At 48.9% G+C, this 15,331-nt stretch overlaps 1 protein-coding gene across 4 annotated transcripts in view; it reads left to right on the top strand.

Annotated features, from left to right (window-relative positions):
- Window positions 1-15,331, top strand: part of LOC100114694 (ecdysone-induced protein 75B, isoforms C/D) — a 138,425-nt gene that overhangs the window by 70,670 nt on the left and 52,424 nt on the right. The window lies entirely within an intron of this gene.

Raw genomic sequence — 15,331 nt, 5'->3', positions numbered from 1 at the left:
TGGTGCACTATCATGCGCGAGCCTCGCCAGCCGAAGAAGCTATTAACGCGTTATATGTATAATATACTGCACACGCAGACACATTCACACACACACATCAGTTGTAGAGAGACAGTGCGCGCTCGCGCGTGAACTCGGAAATGCACTTAAAATCCGAAATCCCTCTTTTCCATTAATGAAAGCCCGGCGCGAGGCCCACTCATATAAACGAGCGTTCTCGCGTATCGCGCGCACCGTAACCTCCGCGGCGACCGAGGGCGGACAAAGTATATTATATACAGCGATTCTCTCTCTCCCTCACTCTAAATATAATATCGTCGGTGGGCGGAAGCGGGCGAGGAGATGCGACGCTAGGCGCACATGTGAGAGAAAGAGAGAGAGAGAGAGGGGGGGGAGAGCTGCCTAAAGGAGGAGGAACTCGCGAGCGGGACATATCAGGACGACTATCTATCGCTGCCTTTTACGCTAATTGATAAATCGTGTTGCGTTAATGAATGGAGCCGAGCGCGCGAGCGAGAGGGGCAGAGAGCGAGTGAGAGAGAGAGAGAGAGAGAGAGAGAGAGAGCGTGAGAGACTGCACGGACGAGAAAAAGACTCGCGATGTTATAGCTATACACACATATAGTAAGCTGCGGCCGGAAGAGAGCGGATGAAGGAGTGTATAGGAGAATCGGCGTTGCAGCGAGCCTCTCAAGGATGACGAGGAAATTGAAAATCCCATATATGCGCGAGAGCCGCTTCTTTCGTATGTGCTATCTCTTCCGTCCGGTCTATTTGCCTCGGTCCTTCTGACTCCCCGGCACCGAGGCTTTGAGACCAACATCTTATTCTATTCGGACTTGCGTCGCTTCGATAACGCGGCTATGATCCATTATATCGAAGGAGGATATCGGGATTAGATAATAGCAGGACTCTCGGTGTGCTTTATAATCAACGACTTCAGTCGAGCGATCGTGCTCTCCTGCAAACAGTTGTTGATTTTAATTTTTGTTTTGCGTGATAGATTTTAATTTCTTCATTAAATCGTTTTTGTCGGATGGTCCATATACCTCTGAGGAAAAGACTTGAGGACGATAAAGCACGAAAACAGGTTTACTTGTACGAAAAAAAGAGCTACAATTCATCTCATTTCTATTGAATTTCAGCAATATTAATCAATTTAACAATATATCAAATACTCGACAAATTTAATCAAATTGATTAATTTTATCAAATCGAAGCGAAATCACCATATAAATTTATCAACGTACCTAAAGAGATGGGAACATGGAATAATAAGCGAAAATAGAGTTTACGAGAATCAAGGGCTTTAGCGCAATTCAAATTTTCATTGTCAAAATTTACGCGCTCTTAGCTTGTAATAGTGTCAAATTAACATAATTAATTCCCCCCTATAAGATAGATTAACTGTTTTACGCTGCGTTCTCGCTGTGTGGGTCAATTTAATTACGGTAATAAAATGAAGAATTCCTTCCGCATCATTACATAAATACAAGATATTTTCCAAGTTAAATCATTTGCGTTTCATTTTCAATCATTCTTGATACTTGTTAAGTGCTCCTGCATAATTTATCAATAGCAAAGGTACAAACAGTAAATTTCCACGATTCACACGATCGCGTTAACGAAACTCTGTAGTCCGATGGGAGTGATCCGCTTTGAACAATAGAAAACGGCGAAGCAAATCTTCAAGTAGAGCGAGGCCTGCTCCGGCAAGACACGCCGCAGAATCGTCCGATGTAGTCGTCGATAATCTTGATTCATGGCAGTATAATACAGACGTATTACGTCTATCCTGCGAATGGACGAAAGTGTCCGGGCGTACAATCCTCGTAAGAATAAGCGAAAGAAGAGCGCGCACATAACAGAGAGGACCGCAAAAGAATGTCGGCTTCCGCTGGCCATGCAAAGAGAGAGAGAGGGGGAGAAAGAGAGAGAGAGAGAGAGAGAGAGAGAGAGAGAGAGAGAGAGAGAGAGGAAAGAGAAGGAGACCATAGATCAAGCTCGTTGTCGGGGCGGCGTGTACCTCTCCCTCTCTCTTTCTCTCTCAGCGGGGGAGAGTTAACTCGCAGCAAGGGCGCTGCCCTGTGAACCCGAGGAGATTCTTCAAGCCGCGCGCGAGTAAATCGCCCGATTCCACACTCCTCCCCCCGTCTCCCGCCTGATCGCGCGACAATCGACTGCACAACGACCGGTCTCTTCTTTGATTTGTCGGCAACGAATCCCATCAGCGCCATCTCTTTCTCTCCCTTCTTCTTCTTTCCTATCTCTTACAGAGATGTTTATCATTTTTAGTGTCCTGATCCCACAGCGCGCGCGCGCGCGCGTCTGTGTCGCACCGACTCGTTAGTCAAATGCCCCTCTATAACATTGTCTTTGCAAACTTCCATCTCTCCGCGGCGTGTCTTTTATTTGTCTCGCCGAGGAGAAGAAAGAGAAAACGACGGGAGACCGAGCGAGAGAGGGAGAGATTGACCTTCGTTATGCGGCGGCGAACGTCACCGCAAGCGTGTATATGGCGTCGCTGATTGCCCATTGTCCGGTTAATAAGATATTCCGCGATTTCACCTACGGACTGATGGCGGAGAGCTGAAAAAGGAACGCGCGCCAGCTGTTTTTTTTTCTTTGCTAGTATACGCTTGGTGCCTTTCGACGACAACTGCCGGACACGTCGCGACGAGAACGTCGTCTCTCTCATATTTTTAGACGGGAATTAACGAGACAGCTGGCGGAGGCGGTTCGAAAACGTCCGACGCGCGGATTAAGCGGATCACACTCGCGGGAATCGATCGATGTCCGATAAAAAAATATCATCACGTGCCCCTGCCCTCGCTGCTGCTGCTGCTGTACAAATAAATTGTCGACGAGGAGAAGAGAAAGTATTAGCGTGTCGATCGAGTTTGAATAATTTATTTTTCCGGCACTCGTTGATTCAACGAGACCGTATAAGAATAATCTTTCGTCATTATTATTCCGCGGCCCTCGTGTATTTTCAACGCGAGCTTTTCACTTCATCTAAAAGCGTTGTTCTTTTAAAAGCTTACGGCGATTACGAATTTAATTCTGCTATACATGCCGAATTTAAATTCGTCATAGTATTGTCCCTTCTAGATCGCAAGTGGCTGCCAATCAAGAAGGGGTACGCCGTACCAAAAATATCAGTCTTACTCTCTTGTAGCTTCATTCACGCTCCGAGGGACTATGTTATATACTATACGTGTGTGTGTGCGTTATACGCATTCATCAGAGCCTTTTTCCCCAACATTCCCGTATATAGGTGCAGTGTATATGTGTATACAGAGACGGCGCACAGGGACTAAGCGAGAACCACTTTAGATAGGAGGGCTCGCGTCGCAGATAAGACTGCAGTCGGCTCTCTCTCTCTCTCTCTCTCTCTCTCTCTCTCTCTCTCTCCCACTCTCCGCTGCACTGATGGATTCCGAACACGAGGGAATTAGCGGTTCTCCGAGATAGCGCTATAGAGGCTTTATGGGGCCCTCGGCCGCTTGATTAAAAGAATTTGTGTCGATAGTTTCGAGCATTGTCGGCCGTTTCAATTAAGTCCGGCAGATATGTAAAACGGCGAGATGGAGATGTCACGACTGACTTAGGTACATAGCCCGAAGCAAGAAGTATGTATACTCACGCACGCGCGTGAAATGTGTAGCATCGGGCGGAGAATGAGCGAGAGAGAGAGAGAGAGAGAGAGAGAGAGAGAGAGAGAGAGAGAGAGAGAGAGAGAGAGAGCAACTTGCATACGGCATATACGCGCGCAGAGTGTGCGGTGAATTGGGTCCTAGGACGACTTGGTATGTATGTCTGGGCCGACACTACTACTTACAGTCCTACTCTCTGCTTCGGAGCAGGAACGAGAGGGTGTATACATGTAGAGAGGCCGCCGCCGCGCGTCGAGGAGAGAAACAGCGAGAGAGGGAGAGAGATCGAGCGTGGGTTGCGGTCCAGGCTAATGCGAATATGCTGTCGTCCAGATAGAAAGAGATAGCCGATAGCGAATCTGTGTCCGACATGGATGTCGAATTAGCTTGGATTTAGCTTGCCCGGACGAGCTGCTGACAAATAGTTATTGCTTGATTAGGATGGACGCCGACGCGACACCCAACTAACTCTTTCTCTCTCTCGCTCTCGCTCGTCGTGTACGCTCTTTTTTTACGCGCCCGTGCACCTATACGACGCCGTCCAAAAAAGCACACGCCGCGCGCGGGTTTATTTTTCGTTCAGCCTCGCTCTATACTGGACGATCAAAATCAGCCGCGCATTCCAGCTTTTTCGGGGGGGCCGGTTAGAAACTTTTTTTATCAGATCGCTGTTTATTACGTCATATTCCGCATACCTATTTCATTTGAGCTTTTCGTCCGCGAAATGCGGCCTTTGTCACGCTGAAATCGAACATAGTTCGAGTTCTGCACACGCGCACACACACATGGATCGCGAGGACGAGGACGAGGAGGGGGAGGTGGATATGGAGGGGGAGAGAGAGAGGCCAGTTTCGATTTTATTGCGAGAGCCCGATTTAACGACCACGTTCATAAATCCAAGCTCTCGAGCTTACCATCCTGCAGGCGCTTGCGCCTGTGCTATTAATTCCTCCATTGTCTGCCACGTGTATATATATTTTCCGCGGAGTGCGGAGAAAAAAATTTGCTATTTCATTGATAATGGCCGCGGAGTGTGTTGTGGTCTCGGGCCTACTCTCGCTCTCTCTCTCTCTCTCTCTCTCTCTCTCTCTCTCTCTCTCTCTCTCTCTCTCTCTCTCTCTCTCTCTCTCTCCTGGGTACACGGTAAGAAAGTGCATGTAGCTACACGCTAAAGGATGAAACCATAAAGCCCAAGATATATGGAGGGGGCATGGAACGAAGGAAAAAGGCGCGATAAATGCCTTCTCGGAATCGCTTTCTCCGCGTGATAAATCATACTTTTGTCAAATCGAAGTTATGACTTTATTATGAAGTGTATATAAGAAAAGCGCACGCGTTTTTTAGCCTCTCGCCTTATAGCTCGCGCTCGAGCGATACGCATAACAAAAAAAGAGAGATGGCCCGCGAGTTTTTGATGGCTCGTCGTCTCGAGCTTGTTCCCAATGAAAAATATGTTCGCGAAATAGTCTCGGGCGCCCAATATAAGTTAGCAAGTTTACGGCCTCGCGAAAGCTGCCCGCGCGAGCGAGCGAGCGACGATCGATCGAGAGAGAGAGAGAGAGAGAGAGAGAGAGAGGTCGTTTCGTATAATTGAAAATATTTCAAGTAGTAGAATCGAGTTAGCTCTCTCGCACTCGCGAGCTTTTTCCCGCTGTTATACCGGCGGTGGCGGCCAGCTTGGCCTAATTTATATGTTAATTCCCTGGGCAAGCTATACGAGCCCTTCCTATATTCCTCTGCCTCGCCGATTCGATTCTATGCTCCCTCTCTCTCTGCGCGATCTGGAAAACCTCGAGCGAGAAAACTTTGGCCAGGGTCTGTAGGGCGATGGCTATTACTGTCCTCTCTCTCCGACTCTCGCTCAGCCGCGGTAATCGCCACTTTCTCCCCCATAGTCTCACGGCGCTATTATTGCGCTTCGTGGGATCGTTTCGCCGCGGATATTACCCTTTACCGAACACCTTATCTCTTTCTCCATCTCGAGGAATCACTGCTTATACACTCTCGGCACCATCGAACGCGTTCTCCGAGATAGGTTAACGAAATCACGTTGACGCGTTATTCGGTTTCGCTCTGCATCTCGACAATTCGAAGAGATGTCTCAGCCGAAGAATCAAGACGTCAGGCTAATGCAGTCGAGGTTGAACGTCGGCTTAATGTTGTGTCTCCCGAATGGTAAATCTTAATTGCCCTGTCAGGAGTATCTAAATTGTCGAGATAGCGACGCATCGCGTCACACCGCGCTAAGCCAGATAAAAGACTCGAATAGAAAGCACGCACGCAATGTACCGGAATACATGTAGGGAGGCCCGTGTGTGTGTGTGTGTGTGTGTTCCTTGTACGTCGCGCGGCGGTCGAACCTCTCACGAGCCATTAATCGCGCTAGATTTTTGAAAAGGTCGGCCAGAGCATACAACTGCGCGCGTCCGTGATGGAGCGTTTAATCGTCGCCCTGCAGAGCCCGCGTCAGCGGCCAATTAGTCAGCCGATGATTAGCGCCGTGTAAACCGAAACGCCGAACGTCACTGGCCAACGCACAACAAGCTCAAAGGTGTGCGATTTTTTTTTCAACGCAACGTCGATGCAACGCCGACATTCGATGAATTCATTTTTTCAAGTGTATTTAATAATGCGTCGTTTAATAAACATAACCACGTATGAGCACACACAGTCGACAGTCCGTCGCGAGGGAAAGACTGCGACGCAGATTAGGATGAGAGAAGAGCGCCTGCACTAATGGAATTGATTAAAATGTGTTCGATCAACCGAATCACGCGGAGGGCATTGGACGACGCCCTACTGCACCGTACAGTCGCGCGCGGCAATCGAATATTTGCGTTTAGGTACATCGACGCGGAAAATTCTATCTTTGTCAATTAATTCAACCTGTTGTCGAGCGTCGTCCCCGGCATACGTGAGTTTGTGTGTATGTGTGTGTGTGTGTGTGTGTGTACGCGCGGCCGGCCGTGTTCCGAGCTAACCAAGCGCGAGCGCTGCGCTGCAGCCTTTCGATCGGGAAAATTGGTGGTTTCGCGACAAATCGCCGACGCGACCGTGGTAGGGGCTCTTTTCCAAATTCGTTTTCCCAGAGTACACAGAGACTAGTCTCCTCTCTATTCGCTGCTTTTTCCATTTATTTTCTCTCCATCGCGCTGCTGCTGGCCAAACTCGATTTTGTCTCTATAATGGGCTTTATTTTTCTCTTTCGAAATGAACGCGTCGAAGTCGACGCGCGTACAAGAGGCCCGTTCATTTGGGTACAGAGTCGCGGAGAGTGTATATCGAATTGATTCCTGTCTAGTCATAGTCTCACGCTCGGAGGAGAGAACGCTTCGATGGCTCCTTATCTCAATCTTGTCACACAGGCTTCCCGCGGGTTCCGAACGTGAGAAAAATTTCCGAGCCTTCGATTGCAAGCCGATCTCACGTGTACGCACGTAGCCGTCGAGTTATTCGAACGAACTTACGCGAGCCACAAGCGCGACGAGTACATAAGGTATTAAAATCGAGGTCCACGCGGCTAAATTCGACATCGATCCGCCGCAGCACGGCTTCCGAGGCTGTCGCGGCAAGCGCTCTCTAATATCAGAGAGAAAGAGACCCGCGCGTGTTTGACGAGGTGCTCGAGTTAGTAGTTCGATTCGGAAAAGCTATCGGTCCCGGATTTCAATCCGCTGCGGGTGCGGCTTCCTCGTCCGGCTTGCGAACTAGTGGCAGCACATACGCAGTACACGTACACACACACACAGAGCGAGCGAGGTAGCGGCGCCGAAAGTTACAGAGCTCGTATAGCAAAGAGAATGCCTGCTGATTGGAGAGAGAGTGAAGTAGCGCGTAATCAAATTGCAGAAGCGACCCACTAATGAATCCACAGCTTCATTCCGCCCACTCCTTTATCCACGCTCTTTTTTCGCGCGCTCCAGCCCTTCCGCTAATTGCGTCTGCCCAGGCTATTTTAAGGCGATACGGAACGCCGGGATTTTTTCGGCATACTAATTTTTCTCTCTCGCTCGGCTTTCGTATAGAAATTTCGCGCGCAGAGATCGTTAATTCGATTCCGGTTTGACAATTTTTAGCGCGGACATTCAATTTGCCGCGCGATAAAGTTTTAAACACGAGCTATTTATAAGTTGTCGCGTGTATTGCACTGCGGCGCAAAAAGCCACTGCGCGAGGAGCGCCGCGGTTAAATTGCTTTTCTTCGCGAAATTCCCTGTCCAATAAAACGATTTCTGGATTTCCGAGATAATTACGAAAACGGAATTTTCATCCAGAAAAGGAGGATCGCCGTTTTATATAGAGCGCGACGTCCTAATTAACTTTTCCTTTTTTTCTCTTACCTCCCCCCTCCCTCTCGCTCTTTTCTCGCCGGCGACGCGCGCGCGACCCTTAAAAAGCGACGTGTGCGCGCGGTCGAGCTACAATCCTGAGGTATTACAAGGCACGCGGATTACAAATCCTCGCAAAGTACCTATCCAGTTACGACCTGTTTTACGGCCTCTGAAAAATTCTCTCACGCAGATACAGACCGAGTGAGAGAGAAAGAGAGGAAGGACTGGACGAGCCGAGGAGGAGAGAAGGGGGAAAGAGCCGCGATGGAATTTCCTATCAATTAGGGACAGGTTTCCCTGCAGCTCGGCGACGCCGTGTGGCTCACGGGACTTTTTTACCACCGCCCCCTCTTGTATCTTCGAAAAATTTCGTTCTTGCGTTGCTTCAGGCTTATACCGCGCTCAAGGACTTATGGAGCTGCGGCGAGGAGATCGTTATTTTCACACCAGAAATAATTTCCTCTATTCGCTGTAAGAATCTTGTTGTGAAAATAATTGTGAACAATTTTAAAACGAGCGAAATGAGCTTTTGGACAACTGCTTCTAGGTTCTGTTCCTAGGTTGAAACCCGCTATTCTAATTTGACACACATGAACAAGGATTGAAAATACACCCGTTATCAAAGATGTGTTGTATGTTTTACTTTCATTCTTATCCTCTAAAGAGGTAGTTCATGCCATTGCCTGTTGAATACGATTAGTGATGTCGAACTGTAGCATAATCTCATCTAATATTTCAGCTCAGAAATCCGGTCTAGTATAGGCATACCATTAGAAGGCGCTTTCGTATTTTCCATTTCCAGAAACCGAGAAGTTTCCCGATAGCCATGTTAACGAAATAGTCAGTCTGTCCAAATTAGCTTGAGATATTTTGCACAGTGGCGTTATCTCAACGAGACGCGAGCCCGACGGCGAAAGTTAACGAACGTTATAATAATCCAGCTCGCGAGTTACTAGACTCGCGCGCGCAGAACTCGGTCTATCAAATCAATTATTGTTAACGGAGTCGACTCGATTTCACCATGAACGTCATTTGCAATCTCTGGTGGAGCGAGAAAACTCGTTGTCGCTGCGACGGAGAGAGGGGAGACTTGACCGTCCTGTAGCGGGTTGTACTCCCACTGAAATCTTGTCGCCACCTGCGATACACGTGCTTCGTGACTAATTTAAATGGAGATTAGAGTTATTAGTAATTTATTGGCCGTATAAACGAGCTCTCTGCCCACTTTTTTGCTGCTCGTCGCATACGTACAGCGTATCGCTCAAACTGCAGCGCTCTCGGCATATTTGCATGCGCCGTAAATCACTTTTCGTTAGCCAGGCCCCGAGACAATATTTTTTCCAGCAAAATTAATCGGAATAAAGTTCGTGTAGGTACAAGCGCACTCGATTAAACTGGAAATCTTTACAGTATTGCACATTGGAAATCGAAATACTCTCACGTGAATCCACACGGTAGTTTAAAGAATAATTATAGTCTCATCAGAAGCAAACGTATTCGGTCCGCAAATAAAGTCGGAGAACACGGTCGAATACCCTCACCACCATCAGCGACACAACTCGCTATATGCCTGACGACATCTACACATACAAGGCTACCAGCTCTCGCCGCAGAAGAATCAGCCGTCATCGGCGTCGGCCGCGCTCATTTTCATAAATTATATTAATTCTCTACGGACGGTCTGAGCGGCTGATTGGGTGACACGAGACTCTCTCTCTCTCTCTCTCTCTCTCTCTCTCTCTCTCTCTCTCTCTCTCTCAAGTCGTCGTCGCTACGCTGTTCCTTTTGCTCTTTCTCATCTCTTCCTCCTTCGCCGCCGCCTCTCCGCGAAAATCGCCTGCATTTCATTTTAAATGAGGCGATCGTTAAACTCTCGAGTTCTAAATCGATGTGTGCGCGCGTTAATTAAAAAGAGCGCGCGTCTCCGCGGCGGCATGCTCCGCACATCACGCTGCACTCTGAAATCAATTCCGTTATTAAAATTAAATAATGCACACGCGCGAGGACGTATTTCCGTTAATTAAAGCTGTGCGCATAATACACACCCCTCGTCGGCCCCCCGCGCGCCGTCGTCATTTTTGCGCGCATAATTACACGAATTTTGAGCGCGGACACTTTGTTTTCGTTGACTTTATGCGCTGTGCGCGTTCGATGAAACGTAAATATAATTCAGCGTAATTACTCGGCCCGTGCGCGAGTTGCTCAAAGAAGAAACAAAGCAAATACGCGCGCGGTGTATATTATACACGTGAGAATCGTTGCGGCGGCGGCCGTCGACAGTTTCTCGGGAATAGAATAAGCGGTTCGCAGCCCATAAAACTAGGCGAGGGTTTTTCGGGGAACGTGCGAAGTGATTTGCCTCTTTTTACCTTCTCTCGGCTTTTCGTTCGTTTGTGGCGAGGAGAGAGCGGCGTGTTATAAGTTCCAACGGCGGCGGTGCGCGCATTTCTAAGCCCTAATGCTGCAGTAGAGCCTCTCTCTCTCTCTCTCTCTCTCTCTCTCTCTCTCTCTCTCTCTCTCTCTTCTTATCTTCCTTTCATGCGCGGCTGCTGAATACGTTATCATGCTTAAGTAGCCACTGTTTGCAAAGCAGCAGTGTGTGTGCGCGCCGTCGCGATACTCGAAAAATCCTGCTCTTTGTCTCAAAACATCTTCTGCGATAATTCTCCTTCGGTTTACTAATCGTCTGCGAATTTCACCAGTTAGACCATAATACAACAGAGGACACTTCTATCGGTACAGTACGGGCGCGCGTGATCAAATCAAGAAGAGATTAATTTTAACCAATTCGATACACGGGAGAGCGTAAAATCAACGGATGTAAATGTACAGGCACACACGGCGATACGACGAATAAGTTGATCAAATAATGAGCAATATTTTCAGCGAGTCATTAATTATTCATGAAATGCAGCCGTGCGCGTAGTGGCGCATTATTCCGGCATAAACATTGTGTAGAGAGAGAAAGGCGAAGGGGAAAGGTTGCGCCGGCGGGGCAAGGGAAAACGAATTCAATCGCGACGCCGGGAGAAAATAAACGAAGCGTTGTATACTTATGCGCTGAAGGAGTATAACGGGACGCACGCAGGCACACTTTGTCCGGCAAAACACACATGCTCGTCCTTCGGATCTTCTTTATAATACTCTCGGACGACGAAGGTGGCGCGGGCCGCAGCTCCGCGCCCGTGGATTTTTATTTCGCGTCGGGAGCTGAAACCAGTTTGTATAAATAATATGCAAATCCGCGCACTGCGCTGCAGAGGAAGCGGCCGAGTCGCTGGGCGTGTATACTCCGACGAGGAAAGAGGGCTCCGCGATTTTCCAGGATTTTCATCGAGACGCCGTGGCAAAAGTCGATCCTCGCGATGGATGATCAAGAGTGACGTGCACGCGTGAGGATTTCGAGAGCGATCGGATTGTTAAGTCTCGCTATCCGGTCTTGTTGCGCGAGCTAATGCGGCCGATGGGAGGAGTTCTTTCGCGAGATTTACAATCGGCGGCGCGCCAAAAACGTAATTTATAGCAGCAGCGGCAGCGCGACTGAATTCGTTCCGTTTGTCGATTAGCGTTTCGCCGCCGCCACCGAGAGGTAGAGAGAAGAAGCCGCGCGCGCTGGTCCCCGCTATAAATTGCAATTTGCCACCGTGCGCTCGAAGTATTATAAGTCTCGGGGCATCAGTGTCATTGCTCGTTTCGAAGACACGTTAATTAAATCGCCATTCATTGCCCAACTCCGTCCGTCCGTCCGTCCGCCCCCCCCCCCTCTTGCTCTTTTTCCTCCTTTTATCGGCGACCACTACCAAGATCGCGTTTTATTTATAGAACACTCGCGCGCTCTCTCTCGCAATTTGCACAAAGTCCGAGAGACTCGGGAGTTATTAATCGGAGAGTGCGTTATAGGCGCGTCGCTATACGAAGGGGAGAAAAAGGAAGGCGAAAAGTGGAGCGACGATCGCGGCGGCGGGCACGTATAACGCGACTGTAATAACACGAGGACGCGCAGCGAGCGGTGGGGTAGTAGGCTCATCGCGAGGAAATAATGTGAGAACGATTTCTCGGACGAGCAGCGCCGCATCATTACGGCGCGATCTCTTTGCGCTGAGCATTATCATGCCACGCTCTCTCAGCGTCTTTCTCACTCTTTCGCGCGCAACGGTGATCGATCTGTCGAGAGTGAGAGAGAGAGGCCGCAGCTCTCTTCTCTCTGTGTGGCGCAACCCTGCAATTACTATCTATTATATCGTGCGCTCGGCGTGTGGGTGTAGCTGTATAATCTCGCGATCGTGTCGAGGATCCCTCTCGCAGCTCTCTATAGCTCTATCTGCCTCGTCCCACAGGTACACACACACACACACGCACACGTAAGCGCGCGCGATCGAATCCAAATTGACTCTTGGGATTGTTGTAAGCACACAAGGCGTTTTGCCGATTAGCCTCGTCGATCGCGCGACATGGCTCTCGCTCTGCGATTCCGTGTTTTTGTTCTCCCTTTCTTTCTCTCTCTCTCTCTCTCTCTCTCTCTCTCTCTCTCTCTCTCTCTCTCTCTCTCTCTCTCTTTGTGCGTATGCAAAGCCCGACGAGGTTTTGAAAAACGCGAGACTAGAGCCGGTCATGGGAAAAAAGTTAGACCGTGCCGCTAGCTACCATGGAATTCAGAGCGAGAGACAGAGAGAGCATCATCGTTATAGGTTTCGGCCCTTTTGTCTCAGCGCTCGCTCGCGTTTTGTCAGCGGCGCTTTTGTCGCTGGCGCTTTTTTTTAGCCAGTACAGCGTCATGTGTGCTCACGCGCGCGCTCATTTTTCCGCGATTGCGGTCTGGCGCATTTTTCGAATTTATCGGACTATAACCATGGCTCCGCGGCGGATTTTGTTGTCCTCGTGCGGCGTCGTATACAATATCTCGCGCCTAGCGCCGGCGGTTGGAAAAAGGCATATTATCCCGATAAACGGGCTCCGCTGGCTCTTTGTTGTTGGCTCTCGTTCGTACAGTGTGCGCGTGTGTCTGATGCGCATTGTGGCGGCGCCGCCGACGTTTCACGCCGCGGTTAAGCAGGGGGCAGCAGAACGGAAATAACGACGAGGAGCACTCGCGGCTGGAATAAAAGTAAACGGCGGAGATAGAACTTTTCGGCAGAGCGACTCTTTGGAAGCGCCCCAACCGATCGTAATAATCAAATTAGGAATTTTTCCAGCTGGAAAAACCGAGTCCATTGCGCTGCACGCGGTTCTCTGATGCTAATTGCTTCGAAGCTTCCGTCTCGTCTCACACTGTACTCGCGGGAAAGTTTGTCGCTCGTTTTATCTCGTCGGCGGGAATCGGACGGGTTTGTTGCGCGGTTCGTGTGTTTGAGTTCATGTGGTGTGACGATCATATAGGATGCATAATGAGTCCAGATGCTAGGCAGTAATTACTTGTCCGAGATTCGTCGATTCGCGTGAAAACTAACTCATGTCAGATATATAGTCAGTTAGTCACATATATATTGGTACATTACACAACATAAGAAAGATAAGCTTCCCGTTCTGTGTATATTGATTCACAGGTAGTGCGCGTACGTGTATAGTCCGTTTACTTTCCCGAAAGATACCGATAAGAGTATATACATACGCATGTACACACAGAGGCGCACAAGCGACGGCTAAGTCAGTTTTACGTAATCGTCCACTTCCTCGCCATAAACCCGGCGTATATGTACAGCAGAGTCTCGCACGATAAAAAAGCGCGTTTTGACGATCAGCGGCTCTACGCGAGCTTCGCTTCTCGGCTGCCTCGTGTGCACACACGGTCCAACCAGTTCGGATAATAAATCGCGAGAGTCTCTTCGCTGCGACTGTGTGTGTGTGAGCGCGAGAGCGCGCAGATTACGAGGCAAACATAATTCTTGTTTGTAGTAGATAAGATAGCCGAGAGTCTAGAGTCGAGAAAGAAGACGGCGCAGGACGAGCGAGAGAGAGGGACGGGGGGGGGGGATAGTAGATATACGTTGGGGGAGGGGAAGGAGACAAGGGGCTTACGCCTCTATCGGCACGGCTTATCTCAGGAAGTTGTCGGGCAAGACGTCGGGACAGTCCGTTTAAGACTCCAAGGCCTGTGTTTAGTCCTTTTGTCTCGGGATATATACTTTTTCCGCGCTGGGCTCGGTGTGGGAGAAGACGCGGAAAATCACACCTCCACTCTCGCTTTATCTGCTTATACACGTGCTCTCGCTTTTTCTCCGGATTTTATATGCAGACTTACTTCGCGCAAGCTATATACAAATAGCGTTAATTTAATTGACACCGAGAGTCCTTGCAGGCCGCGAGTCAAAGTTGGGAGTTGTAAAGAATATAGGCTATAAGAGACCGATATCCCTCATTAGGGAAAAGAGAGATGGATGGAGGGGGGTGAACACGCTGCGCAGCGTCGGCATCGGCAGCTCAAAGAGCGAATGATTTTCGAAAAGGACGAATGTCTCGCGGCGGCGGTGCGCAAGAGTGAGCAAGGACTAATAATCCTTAATAAGCCATCCGGAGATAAAGAAGCGGCTGCGGCAATTAGGGCCTTCGCAGATCCGAGCGGAGATACGAGTATTAGAGTCAGTGCACGCGCTCAGCTCGTCCCCTATCGAATTTGACTTACACGCGGACTCCTCGATGCGTGCACGGCTCAGTCTTATTATGTGCCGCGAAGAAACGCGCTGCGTCCGCAAGGAGCCGTTCTCCACGCACATACGCATATATAGCACGTAGCGCATAATACATACACAAGGGCTGTAGCCTCTGCAGAGCGCACTTGGCCGGACAAGTCCATTGACTCGAAGCGCAGTAGACTGACGTAAGCAATTAGTGCGCTGTTTTGTTTGCACGACTTGTTTGAGCTGCGGCGCTCGAGTGTACAGGCTCGTGTGCGCGACCGTACAGTCATAAGCTTGGAATTTTGTCGAGACTCCGCGAGTATAGTATAGAAGTGTACGTATATAGGTATACACGTATTATGCGAGGACGATCGGAAATTAATCGAAGCAATTGTTTCTACGACTATATATTCTGTATATAGAGATAGTTTATGTATATAGATCGAGCAGGAAGTGCGTCTCGGTGCTCGGGGGGAACAAGCCCTCGGCTATTGGCGCCGCAATCAACGACGACTAATATCTTAGATCGAAGCGAGTTCAATTACCAGCGTTAATAATTAATCTCAGCTATATATATATATATATATATATATATATATATATATATATATATATATATATATATATATATATATATATATATATATATATATCGCGGTTATCCTCTCAATGCAGTTCTCTCCGTTCCGCTCTGATTGTCGCTCTCGCTTATACACCATATACTTGCGCAC

This window comes from Nasonia vitripennis, chromosome 4 (genome assembly GCF_009193385.2).
Source record: "Nasonia vitripennis strain AsymCx chromosome 4, Nvit_psr_1.1, whole genome shotgun sequence".
NCBI classification, from domain to species: domain Eukaryota; kingdom Metazoa; phylum Arthropoda; class Insecta; order Hymenoptera; family Pteromalidae; genus Nasonia; species Nasonia vitripennis.
The sequence above is the reverse complement of the archived record's forward strand: the minus strand, read 5'-3'. Positions and strand labels throughout refer to the sequence as shown.